A 24513-nucleotide genomic window follows, 5' to 3' on the forward strand; every position below is an offset into this window, starting at 1 on the left:
GAAGGAGAAGGAGAAGGAGAAGGAGAAGGAGAAGGAGAAGGAGAAGGAGAAGAAGAAGAAGTAGAAGACATTAATATTTTGAAGTTTGCAAAAAGCTTTTGCACAAATGATCTCATTTGGCCAAATGAGATCATGTACATAAAAGCGCTTGATAACCGTAAAGTGCTCTACAAAGGTATATTATTACTGCATGAAAATGTACCTTCTTTCTCTTGCAAAAGTATGTGTGGCCCATAAACATAAAGAAACAAAACTGAAAATGACCAACAAACTAACCTGGAAGAATTCTGATTTCCTCCCTTATAGAGAGAGGGAAGAAAGAAAGAAATTCTTCTTGGCTTGTTTTCTGTTACTGTCGTTATTCTTACTATTAAGTTTTGTTTTTCTGAGCTGAATTTGGGAATTAGATGAAACAATGGAAGCCAACCAGTCCACCAGTTTTCTGTCTGTGTGTGTGTGTATGTGTGTGTGTGTGTGTGTTTCTCTCTCTGTCTCTGTCTCTGCCTTTCTGTCTGTCCCTGTCTCTGTCTCTGTCTCCCTCTCTCTGTCTCTGTCTCTGTCTCTGTCTGTCTCTTTTTCTGTCTCTCTCCCTCTCCCCACCCCCACCTCTCTCTCATTCATTTTCTTAGCCTCCTTGTGATTTGATCCAGCAGAAAGGACAGAATTCCAGGGGGAGAGTAAAGATAGTGTTTCCAAGTGACTCTTCTACTTTTAGATGGCATTGTAAATGACAAAATTATTGGTATGTAGTACTGATCTGATCCTCACAAAACCTGTGTAGTAGGCAATACAGTTATTACTATACCCATTTTACAGATGAAGGAACTGAGGCCCCAAGAGGATGTGATTTACCCAGCATTAAACTGCTAGGAAGTAGTACCATCAGGTTTAGAACCCCAGTGTGCTGTACTGCAATCCACTGCTCCTTCCACAACATCTCTAGAGAGAAAAAGAGAAACAGCCACCCCTAATTAAGTGCACCCTCAGTTTCTGGCACAAGGTATAGCTGCCTCTAGAATCCATCTCAAATGAACTGTGTAGCAAGAAATGTCTGGCCTTCCTAGGGATACTGCTCAATTCTGAGCTTTGCTAGGTGTAAGAAATTGAAAGGGTGGCCTCAATGGGGGTTGGGAAAAGGCCTAAGGAAAAATGAGTTTTAATTCTAGGTATTGGGACAATTTGTGTTATTCAAGAGTCAGCCAGTGGGTTGAGCCCCAGTTTCAGGATCTGAGAATGGGGTGGGGGTGGGGGGACAGAAGAAAGAAGACACAGCTTCTGGGGCAGCCACAGAGTTTTCTTTTCATCAGATTCTGGGCCCAGAGTAGATAGAAACACGGACAACCAAAGAGGCAAAGCCAGAAGAAAGGAAGATATTTAGCCTTTCCTGTCCTCCCTGCCTCAACCTTCTCAGTCAAAGCCCTGTGGGGGAGCTCCTGTGGCAGGTGTTCAGACACGTAGAGGCATCTTAGACAGCCTATGATCCCCGGAGGCCTGGAGTTCCAGATAACATAAGAACTGGTAAGAACCTTAGTGAAAGAACCAGGTCTAGGACAGAGGTCTCCTGATTTCCCATCTAGTACTCTCCATGAGATCCTCATTTTCTTGGCGATAATGCATAAACTCACTATTTCCACCTCCCTCTCTCCCCGGCACTTAAGCATTTTTAGAATGACAGGACAGCTAGGACACAGAATGTAAAGTCCCAGTGATCAGTGTTGGCTCTCCTCTCTCCAGAATCAGGGCCAGCCTGTTCTGATGGGGAAACATGAAATGACTAAGCAGGACAAAACCACTACCTGGGAGCAGCAAGCAGTGATCAGAAGGCCATCAGGTAGGCACCCTCTTGCACTTACAAAGAACATTTTGTTGCTTCTGTCTGTCTGTCATCGGGTGTGGTGAGGAGGGAGTTTGGGGGTTGGTGGGGGAGGAGGAACAGGGAGAAAATCTTGTCTTAGCTTGACTGGGAAGGGCACACAGACAGGAACAAGTCCCTGCTGCTAATGCTGGTGTTGCCTGAGTCACTGGCCTAGGCCCAGCTGGGGCAAAGGCTCACCACTTCCTCCTCCCCTTGTCTCTCCAAAATAAATGAAGATTCAGGGCTCAAGTTCAGGGTTCAGCACTGATTCTATAAGCTAGAGCAAAAACCTTCACTACCACGCCCCCAGGAAAAAAAAGGAATTTTGGTTGCTCCCGAGATTTTTGGCTCTGCTCGTCGTGTACATGTGTGTGTGGTGTGTGCGGTGTGTGCATGCATACACATGCGCATGTGCACACATAAATACATATACACACATGTGCCAATCAAGCCAGGTGTTATGAGGGGGCAGGCCAGGTCATCCTCCACGATGTTATGGCTGCAGTTCCAAGTATCAAATGGCATTCAAGACCACACTAGTTGTTAATTAAATTAGTCCAAATTAGCATCTTGGAGAGCAGCAAATAGCCTGCTGCACAAAGCAACACCTAAGCAAAAAAGAAAATGTCTTGCCCAGGAAGCATGTGAGTTAGTCTTGGGAGCTTTTCCCCGAGACTACCCCCATTCCACCCTAACAATTCCATGATAAAGTGGAAAAAGTGGTCACTTCCCTCTCTGAACTTCCAGTTTTCTCACCAATTGAAAAGGAAAGAAAAACAAGTCAGACTAGATGGATAGCCTCTCAGGCCCATCTTTAAATCTTACGAATCAAAGTGTGGGAAACCTCATGGTCATCCAGTTCAATCTCACCTCATTTAATAGACAAAGAGACTGAGGCCCAAGATGGCATGTAACTTGCCCAGCCACATAGCTAGATAATGGCAAAAGAAGGATTTGAACCTAGTTCTCTGAATTCCCAATACAGGGATCTTTGACCCCTTAACTTGTGAACCCATTAATTTCAATTCAATTCACCAAGCATTTTTAAATGCCTACCGTGCTCCAGGTCATAGTCAATTCTAAGTAACTCTCTAAGATTATAAAATACAAAGTGCAAAGTACTAGCTTGCCTTGGCAGAAGGAGTTTTCTCTCCCATAACACTGAAATCTTAGGTCCAGGCCCACTCTCTCTTCCTATGGGCTACACACTGTGCTAGGCACTGAAGATAACAGAGGCAAAAGGAAAATAATTCCTGTCTTTAAGGAGCTTTAAGTTCTATTGGGGAAAAAAAACATATATGGGGAAAACATGATAACATATGCATGTATGTTTACATAAATTTATACATACATGTATGGAAAAACACACATTATATAAATATATGTGTGAAGAGACAGACAGACAGACAGATGTAAAGGATCTATGATTTCACCAGGACAGAGTAGGGAATTCTCAATGGGCTCTACAATTTACAATCATAGAGAGCTGCTTTGGGCACTGAGATGTTAGGTAGTTTTCCTAAAGTCACAGTACCAATAAGTGTCAGAAACGGAAATTTAACCCTGGTCTTCCTGACTCCAAAACTAGCCCTCTATGCACCATACCATGATGCCTCTAAAATGCAAAATATGATAATAACTAACATTTACACATCACCTACTATGTGCCAGGCACTATAATAAGAGCTTTACTTTTATTATCTCATCCGAATATCACAGCAACCCTTGGACGTAAGTGCTATTATTATCTCCATTTTACAGATGAGAAAACAGTCAGACTGAGGTTAAGCGACTTGCCCAAGGTCACACAGTTAGGATGTGTCTGAGGCTGGATTTGAACACAAGTCTTCCTGACTCTAGACCCAGAGACCTATCCACTGTACTGCCTAGCTTCCCTGAAGTCAATTCATAGAGGGTTTGTAGAGGGGAAAATCTGGAGGAGGGTAGCATTTGAACTGATCCTTGAATGATAACTAGGGTTCCAGGAGGTCTTGAGACAAGGAAGATGACTGCTAATTACCTCATCTCCTTCTGTTTCATTGATACTAGTTTTTTCTCCAACTATCTAGTTCCCTTTCTCAGGCTCCCCTCCTTTTTCTGTAATCCCCGAATAGTCAGATGGTATAGTGAATAGGGTATTAGACTTAGAGTCAGGAAGCCCTGAGTTTGAATCCTGCCTTAGACATTTATTACCTGTGTGATCCCAGGCAAGTTATTTAGCCTCTCTGTCTCAGTTTCCTCATCTGTAAAATGGGTAGTTGTGAGGATCTAAAGACATTACACATGTAAAGTTTTACAAGCCTTAAAATGCTATATAAATTCTAGTTTTTGTTATTATTATTATAGTCCTTAGCACAGGGCTGGGCACACAGCAAGTACCAATATATGCTTAATGATAGATTTCACCAATTAAAGAGTTGAGCAAACATGAAACAGATTCCTCACACAGTACTGTTACTTACCCCAGGTTCAATCCTTAAAGGATCCATGATTTCATCAGGATATCCACTGACAAACAGATCAGACCCATCTATTAGAAGAGGGTCTGCTAGATCTGCTGTGAACAACAAGAAAATCCATCACAGAATCCCTAGATTTCAACATTGGAATGTCCTTGACCTCAAGGAGCTTATATTCTAATGAGGGAAGCCATGAGTTGAAGGGAGTGAGGGGCAGAGTGGACCTGCTGCTTCCTAAGGCAGTACTCTCCACTTTTGGATATCACCAATTGTAAGAAAACGTCTCCTTTATCAAGCCTGTTGCATAGATGGAGAAAACGATATGTTTGATTACAAAGTCAGAAGCATGATAGATGTGGGGGATAATATGATTGACTGAAAATTTGGAATTCAGGGTTAGCGACAACCCCTCCTTCCATCTTGTCTCCATGGAAAGGTCACTGGTGGTGTCCACTTCTGTGGCTAGTTAGCGTCACAGTGATAACAGACCAGACGTTCCTGAAGGACAGTCAGTGTTGCAGATAACAGACCAGACTCCCTGGCATCCACCTGCATCCTTCAAGGATCACAGATTTTCTTGACATAAGAATAGAACAGTGATTAGCAAGAAAACTGAATTTCTAAACTTAGTTCAGGGAGAAATGAAATGTGACTTAGGTAGTTACACAAAATGGTGGTGATACAAAATGAAATCAATTACAGAATAGAATCAATTTGACTTTCTTGTTTTTCAGTTCCATATCATGTTGTTGACTCAATATGTGATAAGGCATTAAATCCCACAATACTTTTCATGCCCAATGACCAACCTGGTAATGAACCTCTTTGAATATTGCTAGGCTGGTCCTAGACTGGACAATAGAAATACAATCTATCCCTAGGCCAAACCAGTCTAGCTTGGTAGGCCCTGCTGAAATTTGTGTTACTCTGGTATTGTCTTTGAGAACCAGTGAAGCCTCAGGGGATATTAGTAAAGGTATCATCATAACAGTTCACATGCATCTCTGTGTTTTAGAGTTTGCAAGGTACTTTCCTCACAATTCTGTGAGACAGGTGTTGTGGGTAGCATGAGTAGCACTACCTCAAGAGACAAGAGCAAACCTGGAAGCCAAGACATGGAGGAAACAACATGAAGCCGCCACATATTCCAAATGGGAGTAAAGTTGGAGGAAGGCTCCCCACGTAGGAATCAGACCACTGGGAAGGGGAGCATGGTCAAGAACCCCACCAGTTCCATAGATTTGCCTCGAGCCAAGCCTGGCTACTGAAGTTTCGTTTCATGACACAGGCACCATTACAGAGACAAATGGGTATAAAAGATTTATTTCCCATTGATGCTTTTGTTGGATAACATTGAGGTACATCAGAGCCTCGATATAAATTCCTAATGGTCAAACCAATGCCAGATAGATTGACGTTTCCTTAACATGCTAGGAACCTACCATCTACATTTAATTTTCCAAAATGTTTGTTCTTCAATAAAAGGAGATCCTGCCAAATGTCATAGGTTTTTTCTCCCTGTAACTCAACTCTCAGCTCACATAGCTCTTGATGGTGAAAATCGCCATTTGTATCCAGTCATAAGTGGAATGTCTTAGCATGGGACCTCAGGGTAGCCACAACAGTGTTAGACCAAAAAGGAACTGGCAACGTGCCAAGATGGTCCCCAAGTGCATAGCACTTTACAATTCTCAAGGTACTTTCAATCTAACTGGTCTTTATTGAGAACCCAGTACATGGCCAGAACTGCCCTGGGTTCTGCAGGAGATACAAAAATGTATATGATATAGCCTCAAAGAGCTTACAGATTAATTAAGAAGACAAGATTCAATACATTAGATAACCTGAACAGGCAGAAGGAGTAGATAATGAAAAGTCCTTTTAGGAAATCTTTAAAATGATATAACTATCAGTTGCTGAAGTCATTATTGTTATATTGTTATATTGTTATATAGTTACATATGTATTATTTATATTATATATTTTGTTATATTGTGATATATATTATTTCCTCCCAAAATCTACTCCTTTCTAAGTTTCTCTGTTGCTGTCAAAGGCAATGTCTTTATCCCACTTTCCCACTTTCATGATCTCTCTATTATTATCATCTCCTCACTCTGTCACCCCAAGAGCCAATCAGCAGCCAAAACTTGCTATTCTACTTCCACAATATTTGTCACGTGTCACTCCAGCTCTCTAAGCACACAGTCACCATTTTCACTCAAGCCCTCATCACCCATTGCCTGCCATACTGAAATGGCCTCCCAACTGGCCTCCCTTCCACAAGTCTTTTCCCATTCCAGACCATCTTTCACATAGCTGCCAAGTACAAGTCATTACCTTACTCGTTAACTTGAGTGACTGTTCATCACCTCTGGGATAAAATACAAACTCTCTTTAGCTGTTAAAGCCTTACACAGTCTGGCCCCAACCTATCTTCCCAGCCTTGATGTACATTACTCTGGGAGCCAGCCAAAATGGCCTTATCTCTGTTCCTCACACCCCAAACTTCATCTCCCATCTCCCAACCTTTTTAATAGATGTTCCTATATGCTGGGCCTCCTAGAATCTTTCTCTTTCTTCAAGATGCAACTCAAGCACCACCTCCTGGAAGCTTTAACTGATCCCTTCAATTGCTAATACTTCCCAAACTATCTTGTATTTAATTGTTTAGTCATTTTTCAGTCATGTTCGACTCTTTGTAACCCTATTTGGAAGCTTTCTTGACAGAGATACTGGAGCAGTTTGCCATTTCCTTCTCCAGCTCATTTTACAGATGAGGAAACTGAGGCAAACAGGGTTAGGTGACTTGCCCAGAGTCACACAGCTAATAAGTGTCTGAGGGCAGATTTGAATTCAGGTTTCTCCTGACACCAAGCCTGGCAGTCTATCCACTGAGTCACCTAGCTGCCCACAATAGAAGATAGATAGTTAATATGTGGTTTTCTAAGTCAATATGTGACCCACAGAGATCCTTATGTATAGGTTAGTAGCTCCACTTCTATTTGCACTGGTCTAGGCCAAACTCATTTTATACATGAGGATAGCCAACGAGGCCAATAGAGGGAAAATAATTCAACCAAAGTCATAGACTCGTAAGCAGCAGACAAGATTTGAACCCAGGTCTTTGGACAACAAATGTAGGACTCTTTCTGCCTCTCAAAGACATCTAGATGAAGAAATCAAACATATATATTGTACCATGATCCACGCTACATTGCAGTGAACTAAACTAGTCATTTACATTCCCTGATTTTCATTTTCCTCATATGAAAAATGGTTATAAAATTACGTATACCACCCTCTTCACAGGATCATTGTGAGGAATGGGACACATGAATAGGAGTTCCTGTTTTTCTGTCTCCAATAGCTCCTAGCACAGTGTTCCACCTGTGACTCTAGCAGAGATAGAGGACATAACAACCTCTAACATGTGCTCAAAATATGATAGTAGACCCCAGCTCATGACTGGGCACATAGTAAGTCTCAGTAAATGAATAGGGACAATAGTAATCTCATACATGGCAGGTGGGTAATCAATGCTTATGGAAGAGGAGGAGGAAACTCTATCTCAGTACTGGGCACATAATGAGGCCTCATAGGGGGCAGGTAGAAGACTGAGCACAGTGTCCTAGAGTGACATAGTAAGAGTCAGAAGCATCCTTAGTCATCGAGTTCAAACCCCTGAATTCACAAAAGGGGAAATTGAGGCCTACAAAAGTTAAGTGACTTTCCCACAGTAGGATAGCACAAAATGTGCGTTGCTGCTGATAAGGCAGAAAAGGAAGGAAGAGGAGGAGAAAGAGAAGGAAGTGAAAGAAGAGGAAGAGGAAAAAGAGGAAGAGGAAGAAAAAGAGGAGGAGGAGGAGCCAGGAATTCCCCACCCACCCTGAGATAACCTTTCATTTGCCGTGTTCGAGCGCGCACACATGTGTATGTGTGTGGGCATACACACATGTATATTTACACGTACATGTATAACATGTATGCTGCAGGTGCTGTACATGCCTCTCTCTATGGATGTGTGTATGCACGTACACATATACATATACCTTATACATACACACACAAACACATATATGGCATGTACGTCGTTATTAGAATGTCAGCTTCTTCAGGGCACAGAATGGTTTCACCTTTCTTTAATTCTCCAGCGCTCAGCATAGCGCCTAGCACATCAAAGACCCTAAATAAATGCTTGTTTCCTAACTGGCCTTAGTGCTCAGCACACAGAAAGCCCAGCTCCATCCTGGGCCTACGGCAGCCACTTAATTAAGACTTTTGGAGGGATCGAGTTTACATCAGGCCTGAGTCCTCCGGCTACAAGTGGCCTGTCCTTCCTAGACCCTCCATGATGAATCATGGGTTCACCAGTGTCGATGGACAGGCCCCGATGACGGCAAGCACAGAAAGACAGTGAAGACTTGAGGGCCTGGGGCCCTGGAGGCTTTGCTGATGTGAATGGAGGAGATTGCCCCCTCCCCCCCAGGAGATAAACAGGAAGAAACAAGGCCAGCAACGAAAAACAAACCAGCTGCCTTGCACCAAGGTCTGGTCTCTAGGGGTTCTCTGCTAGCAGAATGACCCAGAGCATGAACACATATGTTCTGCAATCTAGGCCTACTGCATGTGTGTACAAACCATAGAATACACATCACACCTAGAAACACCCAACATGTTAATATGATGCTCATCACATAGAAAACACATACGTACTCTGTATATCCAACACACTCATATACAAAACATTCTCCTATACACAGCTCTTAAAACAATTACAAACTGCATAAAAAAACCACACACAAATCACACTCTCACTCTTGTATTATGCTTTTATGCAATAAACATCATAAATACTCTGCACATCCCGCATACCACACACATACACAACACATACACATTGCACACATCCACAGCATGTATAGCCGTGCACCACATATTATACAGACAGAGCACAGACCCCACGCATAACATACCACATACAGCATGCTCCTGGGTCAAACATATGTACGTGTACAATGAACAACACACACATGAACCCCCTCTGCGAACACACACACACACACACACACACACACACACACACACACACACACAATTTGGATGAGGATGCTTTCCAGCCCCTGTTTACAGCAGATAAACCAGGTAGGAAGGTCCTGGCAAACCTGATGTTTGGAAGGTTGGAAGAGAGCAGCAGGAGGTGTGAGATGGAGCCCTGGGCACCCCCAGGTTTCTTTCCTGCCCCCCTGCCAGCTGAGGCGGCACCAGCCCAGGACAGAGAGACTGGGCAGTGTCCCAGAATATCCCGTCTGCCCCAGGATCCCAGGGAAAAGCCAAGGTCAAGGGGTTCATTGCCCTGCATTTGGATGCAACTGTGTACAAGCCAGAGGGTTGTGATGTTTCACCATCCCCTGCCATACACAGAGGGAGGGCAGGAAGTCAGGCTGCGACTGACAGCTCCCCCCCCTCCAGAATGTTTGTTTATTCATGAGTCATCCGTCTCCACAGATTGTGTCTTCTTGGGGGGAAGAGGGGGAGGAGGGGAGAGGAGAGCAGAGCAGGGAAGGGAAGGGGGAGAGGGAGAGAACCCAGACTCAACAATAAACAATGAGCAAGCTGGGGAGAGCTCTGCAAACGAGCCGCTCTGATATTAGCCATGGTGTCAGCTCGGGTTAAAGGCACCTCCCAGCCTCCCAAGTAGATGATGCCGCCGCTGCTCCATGCGCGCCCCGCCTCCCCCGCCCCCCAACATTCTGCCTGAGTCCTGTAATTGGATCCTCTCCCCCACCTCCCCTTATCTCCCCTCCCCCAAGGAAAGGCAGCTAAATGCAGGGTACCTTTTCAAAACAGTGGGATCAAAACCTATTATTTGGCTAATGGGTTTCCCGAGTGCGGCTCCCTGCTCTTCCCGCAGAAGACGGGCCCCGCGCAGCCTCTGGGTTAGATGCTGCGATGCCGGGCGGGGTTCGAAGCCTATTGTTCTCAGCCTCCGAGGGGACGAGGTTCCAGACCACTGGATCGGTCAAGAACCCACCAGCCTCTGTTTCCCTGTTTTCCAGCTAATCGTAGGGCTCACGTTTTTATAGGCTTTCCCTTCTCAATCAATCAGTCAACGTCCTAAGAGCATTTAAGTACCCACGGCTGGGGAGGACTGGTTCGTGGCTGCCCCCGCTGCCCTCAAGGGGCTTCCATTCTAATTAGATATGAGATGTTCCCAGATCAAAGTTCCTTCGGGATATAACAACAATAATAATGATGATGATGATAGCTAACATTTATGTAGCACCTACTATGTGCCAGGCACTGTGCTAAGCACTTGATAATTATTATCTCATTTTATCTTCACAACAATCCCGGGCAGGTAGGTGCTACTATTACCCCCATTTTACAGTTGAGGAAAGTGAGACTGATGAAGGTTAAGTGACTTGCCTAGGGTCACACACATAATAAGTGTCTGAGGTGGGATTTGAACTCTGGCACTCTAAATACAGAAAATGAATACTCATTTTATTGGGAAGAAAGTAGCTAACAACTGGGAACATCAAGAATGGCTCTTAGGAGATGGAAGTTGGTTGAGCCGAGCCATGAAGGGAGCTACAGGTTGGAAGAGACAGAATCGAGGAGGGATGGCATTCTAGGCACTGGGAGACAACCTGTACAAAGGCATGGAGATGAAAGATGACATATTTGTGAGAACTGGCAGGAAGGCCTGGATAGCTAGAGCACAAAGTTTGTGAAGGGAAATCATGTATAATAATGTGGAAAGACAGGTTGAAGCCAGGCTGTGAAGGCCTTTAAATGCCCTAAAGAGGAGTTTTTATTTTATTGGAAGAGCAATGCCAGTGTGAAGAAAGTAGGGTGAATGGTATTACTCCCCTTTTAGAGATGGGCAAACTGAGGCTTAGGTTGAGCAACTTACCAGTGGCTGCACCACTAGACATGGAGTACAGCAATGTGGATAGATGATGGAATGATGGGATTTGAAGTCAAGAAACCTAGACTTGGGTTATTTAAGCAAGATCAGAGAGTTGGTTAATCACAGATCAATTTGAAATACTCCAGAAATTCTCTTTTTAAAAAAGCTAATGAAGTCAAGGGAGATAAGTAGTCTACAGAAGTTGTCCTTGTAGAAGCCTGGCAAAATTGTAGAAATAGAAGAATTTTTGTTATTGGGTTTGTTTTTTGCCTAAATTCCCTTCCTTCTCCCACCCCCATCCTTGCCTGGCCAAAGAGGGATCTTCGTGGTGTTAAGCAAATTGGAAATACGGTTGTTCATCTGCATAAATAAAGCCAGTAAATGGCAGGTCTAAATATAAAATCTGATTCAGAGAAATTTAGAAGAATGAACAGGCAACAGGGCTGAAGCATCCAAGAAAATCACTTCCCAAGATGCCCTTCTGAGTCACATCTTGCTCCATGTGAAAAAGGGAAAAACAAAAACAACAACAACAAAAAAAAAAACCAAACTCCCCACAATATGTCACACGCTGGTACCCATCAGATGGTGCTGGTGCTGGCTGAAGTCAAACTGTGTCATCATAAGAGCTGAGTCATGTCCCATGCACTGGCCCATCTTTCCCAATCTGAGGCCTTGTTTTGGGTCATTCCTATCAAATGAAAAACCTAGCAGGTCTTGGAGTTAGAAAGACCTGAGTTTAAATCCTGCCTCAGACACTTACTTGCTAGGTGACCTTGGATAAGTCACTTAACCTCTGTGACCTCAGTTTTCTTCTGTAAAATGATAAGGTTGAATTTGTTGGCCTCGGAGGTCCATTCCAGCTCTAAATCTTTAATCTTATGATCTATCTTGTCTACCAGGCCAGGGCTTATGTATAATTGGGGTCATTTGAAGGTTGTGGGAGGCATCCACTGTCCTAAAATAACTCTCCCACTGGTGTATGAGATTCTACTCTTAATATCCATTGCTTGGTAAAGCGGTGCTGGCCCCATGCTGTAATCCTCTTTATAAATGGCCCCTACTCCTCCCCAGTTAAATCTTTGCAGCCCATTGAACTAGAAGTCAGGTCAAGAGATCTGGTCTGTGACTCTGTCTCTGACATTTACTCTGTAACTTTGGGCAAGGTTACGTCACTTCCCAGCCCTCAGAGATCATTCCCTAGTCATTCAACCTGATTTCACAGATGAAAAAACTAAGATTCTTTCTCAATTCCATCAGTCTCCTCTAATACCAGACGGTACATGAGTAAAGATTCCTTTACTCCATAATAAAAGAGACCAGGCACCTGAGAGTACAAAGTACAAGGGGTGAGTGGGAGGAAGGAGGAGACTACAGAGGGAAAAGTGGGAAAGAAGGGGCGTTGAAGGCACCAGACACAAACTTCACCCACCTCTGAATTTTGCCAAGGACTGGGCTTATCATCCATTTGACTGAATTCCCTCCCTAAGTACTACTCTTACCAAGCAGGGTTTGGTCATGATTCACCTCTGGCCTCTACATGGGTATAAAATGACCCTTTTAGATTGTCCCTCTGCCCCCAAATGGAGTGAGGCTGCCTCATTAGGTAGTGAGTTCCCCATCAAGAAAGATATTCCACCAAATGCCACACAACTACTTTGGCAAGATCGTTCTAAAGAATGATTCATTCTTAGGATGAAGTTCGACTAGTTAACTCCAAGATGGCTCCTGACTCTGAGATTCTATGACTCAATGACACCTTGTGCCTCCCTAGCATCCCTTGATTCTATAAAGAACCATTATGCCAACAGCTTGAACCACCTACAATGGTTGATCCAGTTTGTCTCCCTCTTTAGAGTGTGAGTAACTTAAAAGCTTTGGTCTGTGTTTCTCTGTAACCTGAAATGCCACTAGAGGCCAAATACAGCAGGCCATTCCATGAGCCCAGTAGGCACTCCATCAGTGTGAGCTGGTGACCTTGGCATCAAAGGGATGGGTCTCTAAGCTGCAAGAGAGACCTTGTCTCTACCAAACTCTTCCCTTCTGTTTCACTGAATCTCTGCTGACTCATAGTACCCTAGATCAGAGCTAGAATTGTCTTAAGATCATCCAGTCCACCCCTCTTGTTTTACAGAGGAAGAAACTGAGACCCATTGAAGTTAAATGACTTGTCCATGGACATACAAGCAGTAAGTAAAAGTGCATTCAGGATACACACAGAACGAATACACACTGTTGAGAGGCAGGGTCCTCAGCAGCTGGAGAAACCAGGAAAGGGCTCTAAAAGGAAATGCTTGTTGCTTGAGACGAGCCTAGAAGGGAGCTAGTGGTTGAAAGAGGCAGAATTGAGAAGGGATGGCATGCTAGAGACAGAGTGGTGGAGATTGGAGCTGGCGTACCATTAGTGAGGCCAGTCAGGCTTGGGTTTCCACTCTGATTCTCTGTCTCCGAAACCTCTATACCACAAAAATCACAGTTAGGAAAGCACCAGTTCGGGAGTTGAGAGAGTTGGGTTCTAGTTCTCATTCCAAAACTGACTGTGTGACTTTGGGTGAGTCACTTAACTGCTCTCAGCTTCAGGTTCCTCATCTTCAGGCCCAACGGAGAACTCTACTTGTAGGGACAGATGAGGAAGCTCTTTTACAAGGAGAATTCACCATACACGTGCCAGGCATAATTTCCTGAGCAGAGTTTTGTTTTTAGCCACTGGCCAGGCCTTGGTTCCATTTTTCTGTTCCCTCCTCCAGAGAAGGATGACCCCACACAACCTTAGGAGCCTCCCTACTGCCTTTCCCCTCCTGCCTGGTATTTACCCTGTGCCTCCCTCCAGAACCCCAGGGAGCGCAACAGAGAAGGAGTTTGAAACTCTGCCATGGAAATTTTTTTTGGCAAAACCTGAACAAAGGCAAGCCTGCTGGGTCGCTTTCAGCTCCAACTCTGGAGGAATAGCAGCCTTCAGGCTCTATTTCTATCTCTCCCCCTCCTCACCCACCTGCCCCCCTCTCCTTTCGAGCCCCAAACCCAGACATCAGATTATTTGAGCGCTCCCTGACTCAGAGCCTGCCTGACTCATCCTGTATACACAGCATCAGCACAGTGTGATCGAAAGAGCCCTGGGGTTGGAGTCAGGAGGCCTGAGTTCTAGGGCTTGCTCTGCCATGAGCTCGCCAGGCTGCTGTGGGCGAGTCACTCCCTCCTCTGTGCTTTGGACTCCTGTGAAATGAGGGCTTCAGTGAGGCAGGCTGGCTCTTGCCTACAAACAGACCCTCCAAGCTCCTTCCAAGCTTGAACATGATGTGGATTTTTTTTCATTCAATGAATCGGTCATAGCTAGGAATAGCTTCTGAGTGACTTCTGCAGCTCCAGAAGCCCATTCCAAAGCCCGACGGGTGCTGCTCCAGAGATCTATCCCCCAGTGAGGCCTGCTGTCTGTCACCTGTCCCCTCCCTCTGGTTTCCCCTTTCTGTTGGGAGCCATCTTTCTTATTCTTTTGGCTGCAATGCACAGACTGGCAGCCAGTACTAGTTGAAAATAAACACAGGGAAGGATTCATCATTGACAAAACAACCATTCAAAAATGCAGGGAGTTAGGAAGGGGTTGGTGGTCAGAAGGAGGAGGTAAGGGGCAGGGGAGAGGGAGAATCCATTTCTGTTGATTTTTCCCCTGTCAGGTCTAATCCAACACTTGGTGTCAAATTAGTTTATATTCCTTTTTGGGACATCTCTAGAGCAAGTCCCACAGACATGATTATAATCTCTTAGGATGAAATTTGCATTCACTAAGAGTGCTCAAACCAGTGACTTTTAATTCAATGCAGCAAACATTTGTGAAGAACTAGTTTGTGCTAAGCCCTGAGGTTGCCAAGATGAAATAAGTCTAAAGTCCTACCCTCAAGGAGCCTACAGTCTAATAATAGAGAATGCAATACATATACACCCAAGTGTGTATATGGGAGAATGTGATAAAAGCAAAGAAGACCTTGGGCAAATGATTTCCCCATCTCTAGGCCTTAATCTCCTTGCCTATAAAGTGAACATGGGTTGAGATTGTCTCTGAGGTCCCTGCCAACTCTAAATCTGATGATCCTGTAAGAGATTCAAGCCAAATGGTCTAAGAAAACACAAGGTGGGAGAAATTCACTTTCACCTGGGGGATCAGAGAAGGAAGGAAAATGTGGAACTGGGTCTTGAAGAAAGAGAAAGATTTCAAGGTCTAAATAAGAAGTGAGTTCTCTGTAGGCTTGTTACCTGAAAATTAGAGGTCTACCATTCAGTTTAATAATACCTGTCAATGAAAACATGCTTCACTTTGGCTATTGACCGATTTTTGCCGACAAGTCCTTCGGCACTGAGTGGGAGCAGAGGGTTCTGAGGACTGTGGCAAGGTTCAGGCAGAGGGCTTTGCACAGGACTGGAAAAGCTGCAGTCTGCATTTAATATAAAGTAATACTGTTGCTTCCTTCTGTCCTGGAGAATATTCCAAGTCAGGGGCTATTTTACCAGCTTTTGAATGCTTTCTTTCTGGTAGCCCAGTTGGTCGGAAATGCTTTCCTCCCTCCCAGGACAGAGTGAACGAGGTAGCAGCCAGAGTAGCACCTTGGAAGGGGGTAGAGTGGAGAGAATGATATTTTTGTTGGGTTCTATCCATCTCTTTTCACCATGATGCCCTGTCCTCCCCTCTATCCTGGGCATGGGCAGAAGAAAACCCAAGAACTACTTCTCTGGTTTATGAAACACAGAGAATCAGGGGAAAACCCACAGCAGGAAGGAGTCCAGAGGGTTAGGGAGGGGTATAAGTCACTGCTCCCCAAGGTTACCCCCTTGAGCTGCTCACAAAGAAGGTTGTGTTTTAGAGACTTCCCCAGCATGTAGCAGCTGTTTTGAAAACATACAGTATCATAGATTTAGAACTCAAGCCATCAAGTCCAACCTCCTCATTTTACAGATGAGGAAACTGAGGCCCAGAGAGGATAAGGGACTTCCCTACAATCACAGAGCTAGTAAGCTTCTGAGACAGAAAAAATCTGAACCTAAGTCTTCCTGACTCCAGGCCCAGCTCTCTACCTATTATATTATCAAATTATCCATAAAGAAACAGTCAGATTTGCCAATACTGCAAGTTAGGTTTTTCAAAAGATCACCAGCACATCAGAGAAAGACAATAAAATTAAATCCATAGAACACCAAAATGGCATGCTCATCTGAAGATCTTCTGTCATCATCTGGTAAGTCCTTCTCTCTTTCTGAGCTAGCAAATCCTTCTCCCATTTATGCAACATAAGGCACTGATATAGTAAGCCAACCGCCATGCTGTCACTACTACAATATTGGGCCACCACCATATTGTCCCTGCTATGGGATAGGGCCAATCACCATATTTTCTCTGCTACAGTATAAGACCAACCACCATATTGGTCCTATTACAGTACAGAGCCAACCACCATGTTGTTCCTACTACAGTATAGGACCAACCACCATGCTATCCCTGCTATAATATAGAGCCAACCACCATATTTTCCCTGCTACAGTACAAGGCCAACCACCATGTTGGTCCCACAACAGACTCCTCTTCCTCTTATCAATCTTTGGCCTTGACTCAACATAACCTCAGGTTCCTCTTCCAGTTCAAAAATGACTGACCTCCTAGACTCTCCGGGTGACTTTCAGGTCAGAGCATTCAGGGCCACCTGACCAAGTTTCCACCAACTTTCTCCAGATTTCAGTTGACAACTGAATATTAGATCACTTTGCTTACCAGTAAAATGTCTACCTAGAAGTCCTTCACATGTTTGCATATGTAATGAATGGGGGATATTGTAATTATAATCACATATACACAATAAAAGGAAGATTGTTTCTTCACTTAAATGTACTTAAATGCATCAGAATTTCTGTGGTTCCACCAATATGGCTGTTCCCTCTACTGATACTTATGGTTACCCACTCCACACCTTAGAAGACAATCTCTATGAAATTCTTTGGGAGGAAAAATCATTTATGGAGGTCAGCTTTCTAGTGATGAGTTTCTCTGGACTTTAGGCAATAGACACAGCCCTATATATGAAGACCTTCCAGGATAGTGGGACAGACTAGAAGCAGTTTGGAGAAAAGAACTCTGCACTTGGAGCCAAGGTCAGGGTTTAACTTCCACCACTGATGACACTCATTAGCAGTGTGACCTTGGTCAAGTCTTTGAGACTGTTTCTCCATCTGGAAAATCACTCTAATGACAGTTATCATACCTACTTCATAGGGTTGTTGTGAGAATCAAATGAAGTGATATCATAAAGGCCCTTTTGAGAACTGAATGTACATTAAACATCAAAGTAGTTAGGCATCTCAGTGGATAGAGTGCCAGGTCTGGAGTCAGGAAGACCTGAGTTCAAATATGGCCCTGGACATTTACTAGCTGTATGACCTTGGGCGAGTCACTTAGCCCTGTTTGCCTCGTTTTCCTTATCTGTAAAATGAGCTAGAGAAGGAAATGGCAAACCACTCCAGTGTCTTTGCCAGGAAAACCCCAAATAGGGTCAGACATGACTGAAAACAACTGAACAACAGCATTATATTTTGTTGGCATAGCCTTTGAGAACCCAGGGTCACCTGCATACCACAATGAGACATTATAGAAGGAGCCTATTTGTAGCAATCCTAGACAGTATATCATGATACCATCTTTTCTTGTGAGTCTGTCTTGTCTCCCCAAATGAAGTAAAAGCTCTTGGAGGCCAAGAATCATATTTTCTTCTCTTTTCCCCAGAACTGAGCACGAAGGTTGGGCTTTTGGTAGGTCATCAAGAAAAGCGTACTGAATGGTGAAAAGAAGGAATGAATTGGATTCTTGCCCGCTCAGAGCAGAGACAGAGCAACTAATAGCTCCTTTCCATAGACACTCATTAGCTAGCAACTTCTGAGCAGTCCCAGAGGGCCCCTCTCACCCTTCCCTGGCTTTGGATCAGAAACCAAATAATTCAGCACAGGGATTAGGAAAAGTGGTCTATTTATGAGAAGCTGAGACCCTAGGGACACCACTCAGATACAATAATGAAGTGTGCAGGGCAAGCCTTCCGCCTAAGAAGGCAAAGTAGGATAAGGTCCCCAATTCCTACCCCACCCTAACCAGTCAGTCAGTCATTAAATATTTACAAAGTGCCTTCCATACACAAGGCACTGTGCTAAGCACTGAGGATACAAAGAAAGACAAAAAACAGTTCCTGTTCTCAAGGACAGCTAAGAGCGTGTCATTTAACCCTGCTTGCCTCAGTTTCCTCATCTGTAAAATGAGCTAGAGGAGGAAATGGCAAACCACTGCAGTATCTTTGCCAAGAAAACCCCAAATGGGGTCACGAAGAGCCAGACGCAACTGAACAGCCGCAAAGCCCTCAACGAGGCCCCAGTCTAATGGGGAGGACAAAAACAAGCAAGCTCTAGACAGGATAAAACAGGGCTAATCCACAGAGGGAAGGCACTGGGATTCCCTGGGATGGGAAAGTCTTCCTGAAGAAGGTGGGGTTTTAGCTGGTATTTGAAGGAAGCCAAAGAGGCACAGACCAAGTCCTCCACTGGCTCACCATTTAAATTCAACATTATCCTCTCCAGGCTCTTATTTTAAAATACAAATCCTTGGTAGGAATAAGAAGACACCCTAGAATTTCAGAGTCGGATGGGTCTTCCTTGGCCATTCTATCCCAATGGTACCTGAAAAAGACCCCTCTACAGCATACCCAACAAGTAGCCATCCAGCCTTAGGCTGAAGGCTTCCAGTGTGATAGAGCTCAGAATCTTCCATTCTTCTTTTTGGCCAGCTCCCATTGTTAGGGAGTTTTTCCTGACATTAAGTCTACATTTGCTGTTTTGTCATTTCCAACACTCCTAATTGTGCCCTCTTGGCTGAGCTGAACAAGCCTGATCCTTCTTCCACACAACAGCCTTCCAAATACTTGAAAGTAACTATCATATCACTCCTTCTCCTCTTCCATCCAAATGTACCTCCCCCCTTGCCTTCTGCAGATCCTCATATGGTCCATTCTCAACATCCTTCCAGGCCGGTCTCTCTCCACTAGGTGCCTGCCTGTTTATTAATGTCCTCTCTAAAATGGAGAGTCTTAAAGTAATTTTTGACACTTTAGTCTGAATAAATTGAAGACTACTGTGGTGATGGCTCATAGGTTCATAGATAGGAAGGTCTAATGGACCTCAGAAGCCACCTAACCTAACCCCCTTCTTTTTTTTAACTGATGAAGAAAATAAGGCCCAGTTTAAGTGATTGAAAGATTAAAAGTAAAAGAAGATGGGGACAGCAGAGGTGATATGGATAGATGGTGTCATGGAAACAAAGAACACGAACCTGGACAGACTTCAAGAAATAATGGAGGAAAGAAGGGGCTGGTGTGCCATGGTCCATGGGTCACAAAGAGTCAGACAGAGCTGAGCAACCAAACAACAACAACACACAAGTAGCAAAAAAACAACTAACGTATCTGTAGAGTTTGGAGGCTTCTGAAACACTTGGCTCGTAATAGCCCTGGGAGGAAGACAGAGCCAGCATTATTATTTCTATTTATAGAGGAGGCGACCAAGGGAATGCCTGTATGACAGTGCTGCTCTGTCGGGGCTGGCCACCTGAAAGGCAGAAGAGCCAGAAGCCATAGTGCCTAAAAACAATGGTTCACATTTCTAAAACACTTCACAATTGATGATGTGCTTTCCTCACAAGAACCCTGTACAAGTATCATCCTTTCCATTTGGAGGTTGAGAATCACTGAGAGAGCAAAAAAAGAGATTTGCAGTGGGCAAGAGAGGGCTACAATACATTCTAGAAGTATGTAGGAAAGGTATTGGGAAGGAAATCAATGGATTTTTTTAAATTTAGTCTAGATCTGTGATTTCATCATTTTAAAGGAACTCTCAGTGTTGAAGCTCCCTCTCCCATGCTGATCAGCAACTCTTTTGGAGTGGATGGTCTTATGGAGTTGTCTGGGGTACTTCAAGACTTAGTGACTTAGCCGCGGTCACTCAGCTAGTGTTTTTTTGTCAGCAGCAAAACTTTTCCCACCTTCCTTCCAAGGTCTTCCTGATGCCCAGGGCGATGCTTTGTCCACAAAGTCACACTTCCATGTGCAGAAATGCACAACCAGTGCTAAGCACAAGCCTGGTGCATAGTAGGTGCTTAATAAATGTTTATTAACTTTTAATTGAATGATCAGTAACAATGGGATAGGTTGGTCACATTGGCTGGTCATAGCAAGGCACAACCAATGGGAAGGCCATGTGGTCCATTGGTAGTCACACAATATCAAGAGAACTCAAGGAAGTCACTCAGCACATGGGGTGCAGGCCCTACCAAGAGCTTTTGAGAAGGGCACAGGATGGGCAGGCATGGACAAGTTATGATCTGTATGGCTATGGAGAGGTCCCAGATCCTTTGGCATGCTGGATATTGGAGCATAGAAATTAAGGCTTCAGAAGTAAAATGACTTGGCCATAGTTAGCAGCTACTGTAGGATGTGTTGAGGCTGAGATGTAAGCCCAGATTTCCTTACTCCAAATCCGATGCCCTTACCTACAGACCAGTGACCCTAGGCAGTGGAGCACAGAAAGAAAGTCAGGCCAATGCTGAGTAAAAATCACGGGTTCGGATTTAAGTGATCTCTAAAGTGCTTTCTAATCTAATCTACTTAAGTGTTCCTTCCTCTGTATTCATCAGTCTGGGAAAGACAGACCTGTCGCACAAGGAATCCCTCTCAAAAATACCCATCCATTCCCCAGGTGCCTCCCACTTCATGCAATGACTGTGTTCACGACAGATCAAGTCCTATTTTATATACTGGAATCCCTTTTCGCCCACAGCCTTCCATAGTCTATGAGTGCTTCATCCCTCTCTAAAGATCCTTAGCTGTCTGACTGAGAGGTGAGGGAATGGATCTGAAAGTCACTGCCAGGGAAGAGCCACCAGAAACAGTAAAGTGCTCTTGGAGAGCCGACTCTTTACAAAGGACTCACTTCAAGCTTTCTCTAATGAACTGAAGAATTCTCCGCCAATAGCCCATTGTCCCCTGTACTGTCCTAGGATTGCAGGGAGGGACTGACTGAACAAAGAAACAAAAAGATAAGAATTCCTGCCCTCAAAGAGCTTCCATTCTACTCTATACAATGACCCATAGAAACATCAACACAGAGCTTCAAGTAGTAGGTGACATCTTGAGTAGCTTCTATAGTAAGACATCTTGAGCTGCGTGCTCTGAAGAAAGCTCGAGATTTTAGGAGTCTGAGGTTAGAAAAGAGTAAATTTAGTGGGCAGAGGGGGAGGTATGAACTTATAAGAAAGCTTCTGACATTTGAAGGTAGGAGATGGTATGTTGTGTATGAGGAACAATGAGTAGGACAATAGGGCTAGAATAGAAAGTGTGGGAAGGCAAGGAGTGTGACATTATACTGGAAACGTAGATAGGAACCAAATTGTAGATGAGCCTAATTATCTGTTTTGAACTTGGAGGATTTTCATACGTTGGATTTTTTTTTTCCCTAATGAGACCATCCTATCAGACTGTCTTCAACAGAAGAGAGATCATGTCCTACTTATCTTTGCATCTCCTCAAGTTCCTAGGATAGGGCTTTGCACGTGGTAGGTGCGCAGGTTGGTTGAATGCATAAAAGAAAAAATCTTAAAACCAGAAAGTGCACTCCATTCATCATCTTACCCATGAGGACAGTAGCCCTGCTACCATAGAGAAAGAGTGAGGGAAAGGGGAGGGGAACAGGGGGAGATGGGCACAGCAATAATAATAAGTGATGGTTACACAGACCAGGAATCAGCATGGAATAGTGGATGCTGAGTTGAAGTTAGAACATAAAGACCTATGATCCCATCCTGCCTCAGACACCTCCTGGCTTTGTGACCCTGAGCACAACATGTAATCTCTCCACGCTCTAGCCTAGGTAACCGTCCAAGACAATAATACACAGAGAGGGTTCTGACATGCTGCCAACACCAGTGAAACACGTCCAGTTGCTAGCCCAATTTTATTTATTATAACATTGTAAGGTTTGTACTGTGATTTAGATATATGTACATACATGCATGGGCATGCACATGTGTGTATATACATATACACATACATGTAGACATGCATGCATATCCATATATGTATGGTATTCCAGAAGTCTTAGTGTAGTTTTATGCTTCAATTGCTTAAATAAATATGTAATATATTATGCATATAATTTACATTTTGTAGTGTTGTTGTTCAGTTACCTCCAACTCTTCATGACCCCATTTGGGGTTTTCTTGGCAAAATCTGGAGTGGTTTGCCATTTCTTTCTCCAGCTCATTTGACAGATGAGGAAACTGAGGCCAACAGGGTTAAGTGACTTGCCCAGAGTCACCCAGCTTGTAACTGTCTGAGGTCAGATTTGAACTTGGAAAGATGAGTCTTCCTTGACTCTAGGCCAGGTGCTCTATCCATTGCGCCACCTGGCTGCCCCGTTTACATTATATGCTTATATCACATGCTGTTCAGTTGTTCAGTCATGTCTGACTTGTCATAATCCCATATGGGATTTTCTTGGCAAAGATACTGGAGTGATTTGCCATTTCCTTCTTCAGTGGATTGAGGCAAACAGAGCTTAAGTGGTTAGGGTTCACACAGCTAGTAAATATCTAAGGCTAGATTTGAACTCAGGTCTTCCTGGCTCCAGGTCCAGTGTTCTATCCTCTGAGCCACCTAGCTGCCTCCCTAATATATAAAATTCAGTGTATAGCATTATGTATTGTATAAATATGTATTATATTTATTTAAACTATGAAATATATTAAATGCTTTATATATAATATAGTTTAAGATCTATAAAGTATCATAAGTATAATCTCATTTATTCGACCTTTATAACAACCTTGTTAATAGGTAGTACAGGTATTATTATCCCTATTTTACTGATGAAAAAACTGAGACTACAGAGGTTGAGAGATTTGCCCAGGATTCCATAGCTGGTGTCAGAGCTAGGACCGGCAGTATTCCAGGTCCCTCCTGATTCCATATCTCATGAATAAAGGTGTCTTCAAATTCTAAGTCCTACACTCTTTTCACTGTGCCATGTTACAAGGCCCCGACTCCAAAAGGCAAGAGGACTTTTAAGAATTCTTCAGTCCTCTCATCTACTTCCAACTAGGATGGAGATGAGGGAGCCCAGGAAGTGGAAACTTATTGAGTGGTACGTGCTCCCTTCAGGCTGATTTACATCAAGACAGAGGGCCAAGGTGTTGTCATGATTCCTTGGGAGAGGGGGTGCCTGAAATAAGGCCTCTAGTCTCTAGAGAGACACCCCAATAGAGCTACCTTGGAAAGAACAAGAGAGATTGTTCAAGTCAAGAAGTCTTTACTGAGCAGGTACTATATATATGCAGTTCTGTGCTAACTGTGTGAACAGGTCATGGAATCATGGAACATGAGAGACAGAAAGGGGCTTAGATATGATCTGGTCCACCCAGCAAAATCTCCAAGCAGGCCTGCACCAGATGGAATTGTAATTGGAAATGTCTAACAAAACAAATAAAAATATTATACAACATAGATGATGTTAATTTGTGGTTTTCTAAGCCAATATGCAACCTGCAAAAATCTTTTTCTCTTTTGAGTTCAACACCATTAAATTATTCTAACCCAACTCCCTCATTTTACAAATGAGGAATTGAGGTCCAGAGGGGTACCCAAAGTCATATTGTGAATTGGCAGAAACTGGACCAATACTCAGGACTCCTGATTCCCAGGTCTACATTTCCTTCTCCTACTTGGCCATTTCTGAACTACTTCCATGCCTCAGTTCTCTTACAGGCAAAATGGGGGCAATTATATCTGCACTTTCCTACCTTTTAGGGTTATTATGCAGACCAAACAAGATAATGTATGAAAAGTGCTTTGCAAACTTTGAGTGCTGTACAAATGTTAATTGTTGTTTTTTATCTATATATAATTTATATATATACATATATGTATGTGTGTGCATATTTAATATATACATAGATGCACATATGTGTGTATGGATATATGTATGTGCATGTATATATATATATAGTAGGTACTATACAGAGAATTGGGTCACAGTCTCCCCTTCAGGAATGTCTGGCTGAAACATCTCCTCTCCTTTCCTCTCCTCATATTTCATCTCCTCCCCTTCCCTCTACTCATCTCCCCTTCCATTCTCTCTCTCTCTCTGTCTCTGTCTCTGTCTCTGTCTCCCTCCTCCCTCCCTCCCTTCCTTCCAGTCTCCATCTCTCTCTCTGTCTC

The 24513-nt window shown here is 43.7% G+C and overlaps 1 long non-coding RNA gene across 1 annotated transcript; it reads left to right on the forward strand.

Moving 5' to 3' along the window:
* Positions 1 to 1425: 1425 nt before the first annotated feature.
* Positions 1426 to 5608, forward strand: LOC114040023. Its single transcript, XR_003568730.1, has 3 exons — positions 1426 to 1518; positions 1735 to 1831; positions 5330 to 5608. It is a non-coding gene; the product is annotated as an uncharacterized LOC114040023 (long non-coding RNA).
* Positions 5609 to 24513: the final 18905 nt, after the last annotated feature.

The sequence above is a fragment of the Vombatus ursinus genome, unplaced genomic scaffold (assembly GCF_900497805.2).
Source record: "Vombatus ursinus unplaced genomic scaffold, bare-nosed wombat genome assembly UNPS02000749.1, whole genome shotgun sequence".
NCBI classification, from domain to species: Eukaryota; Metazoa; Chordata; class Mammalia; order Diprotodontia; family Vombatidae; genus Vombatus; species Vombatus ursinus.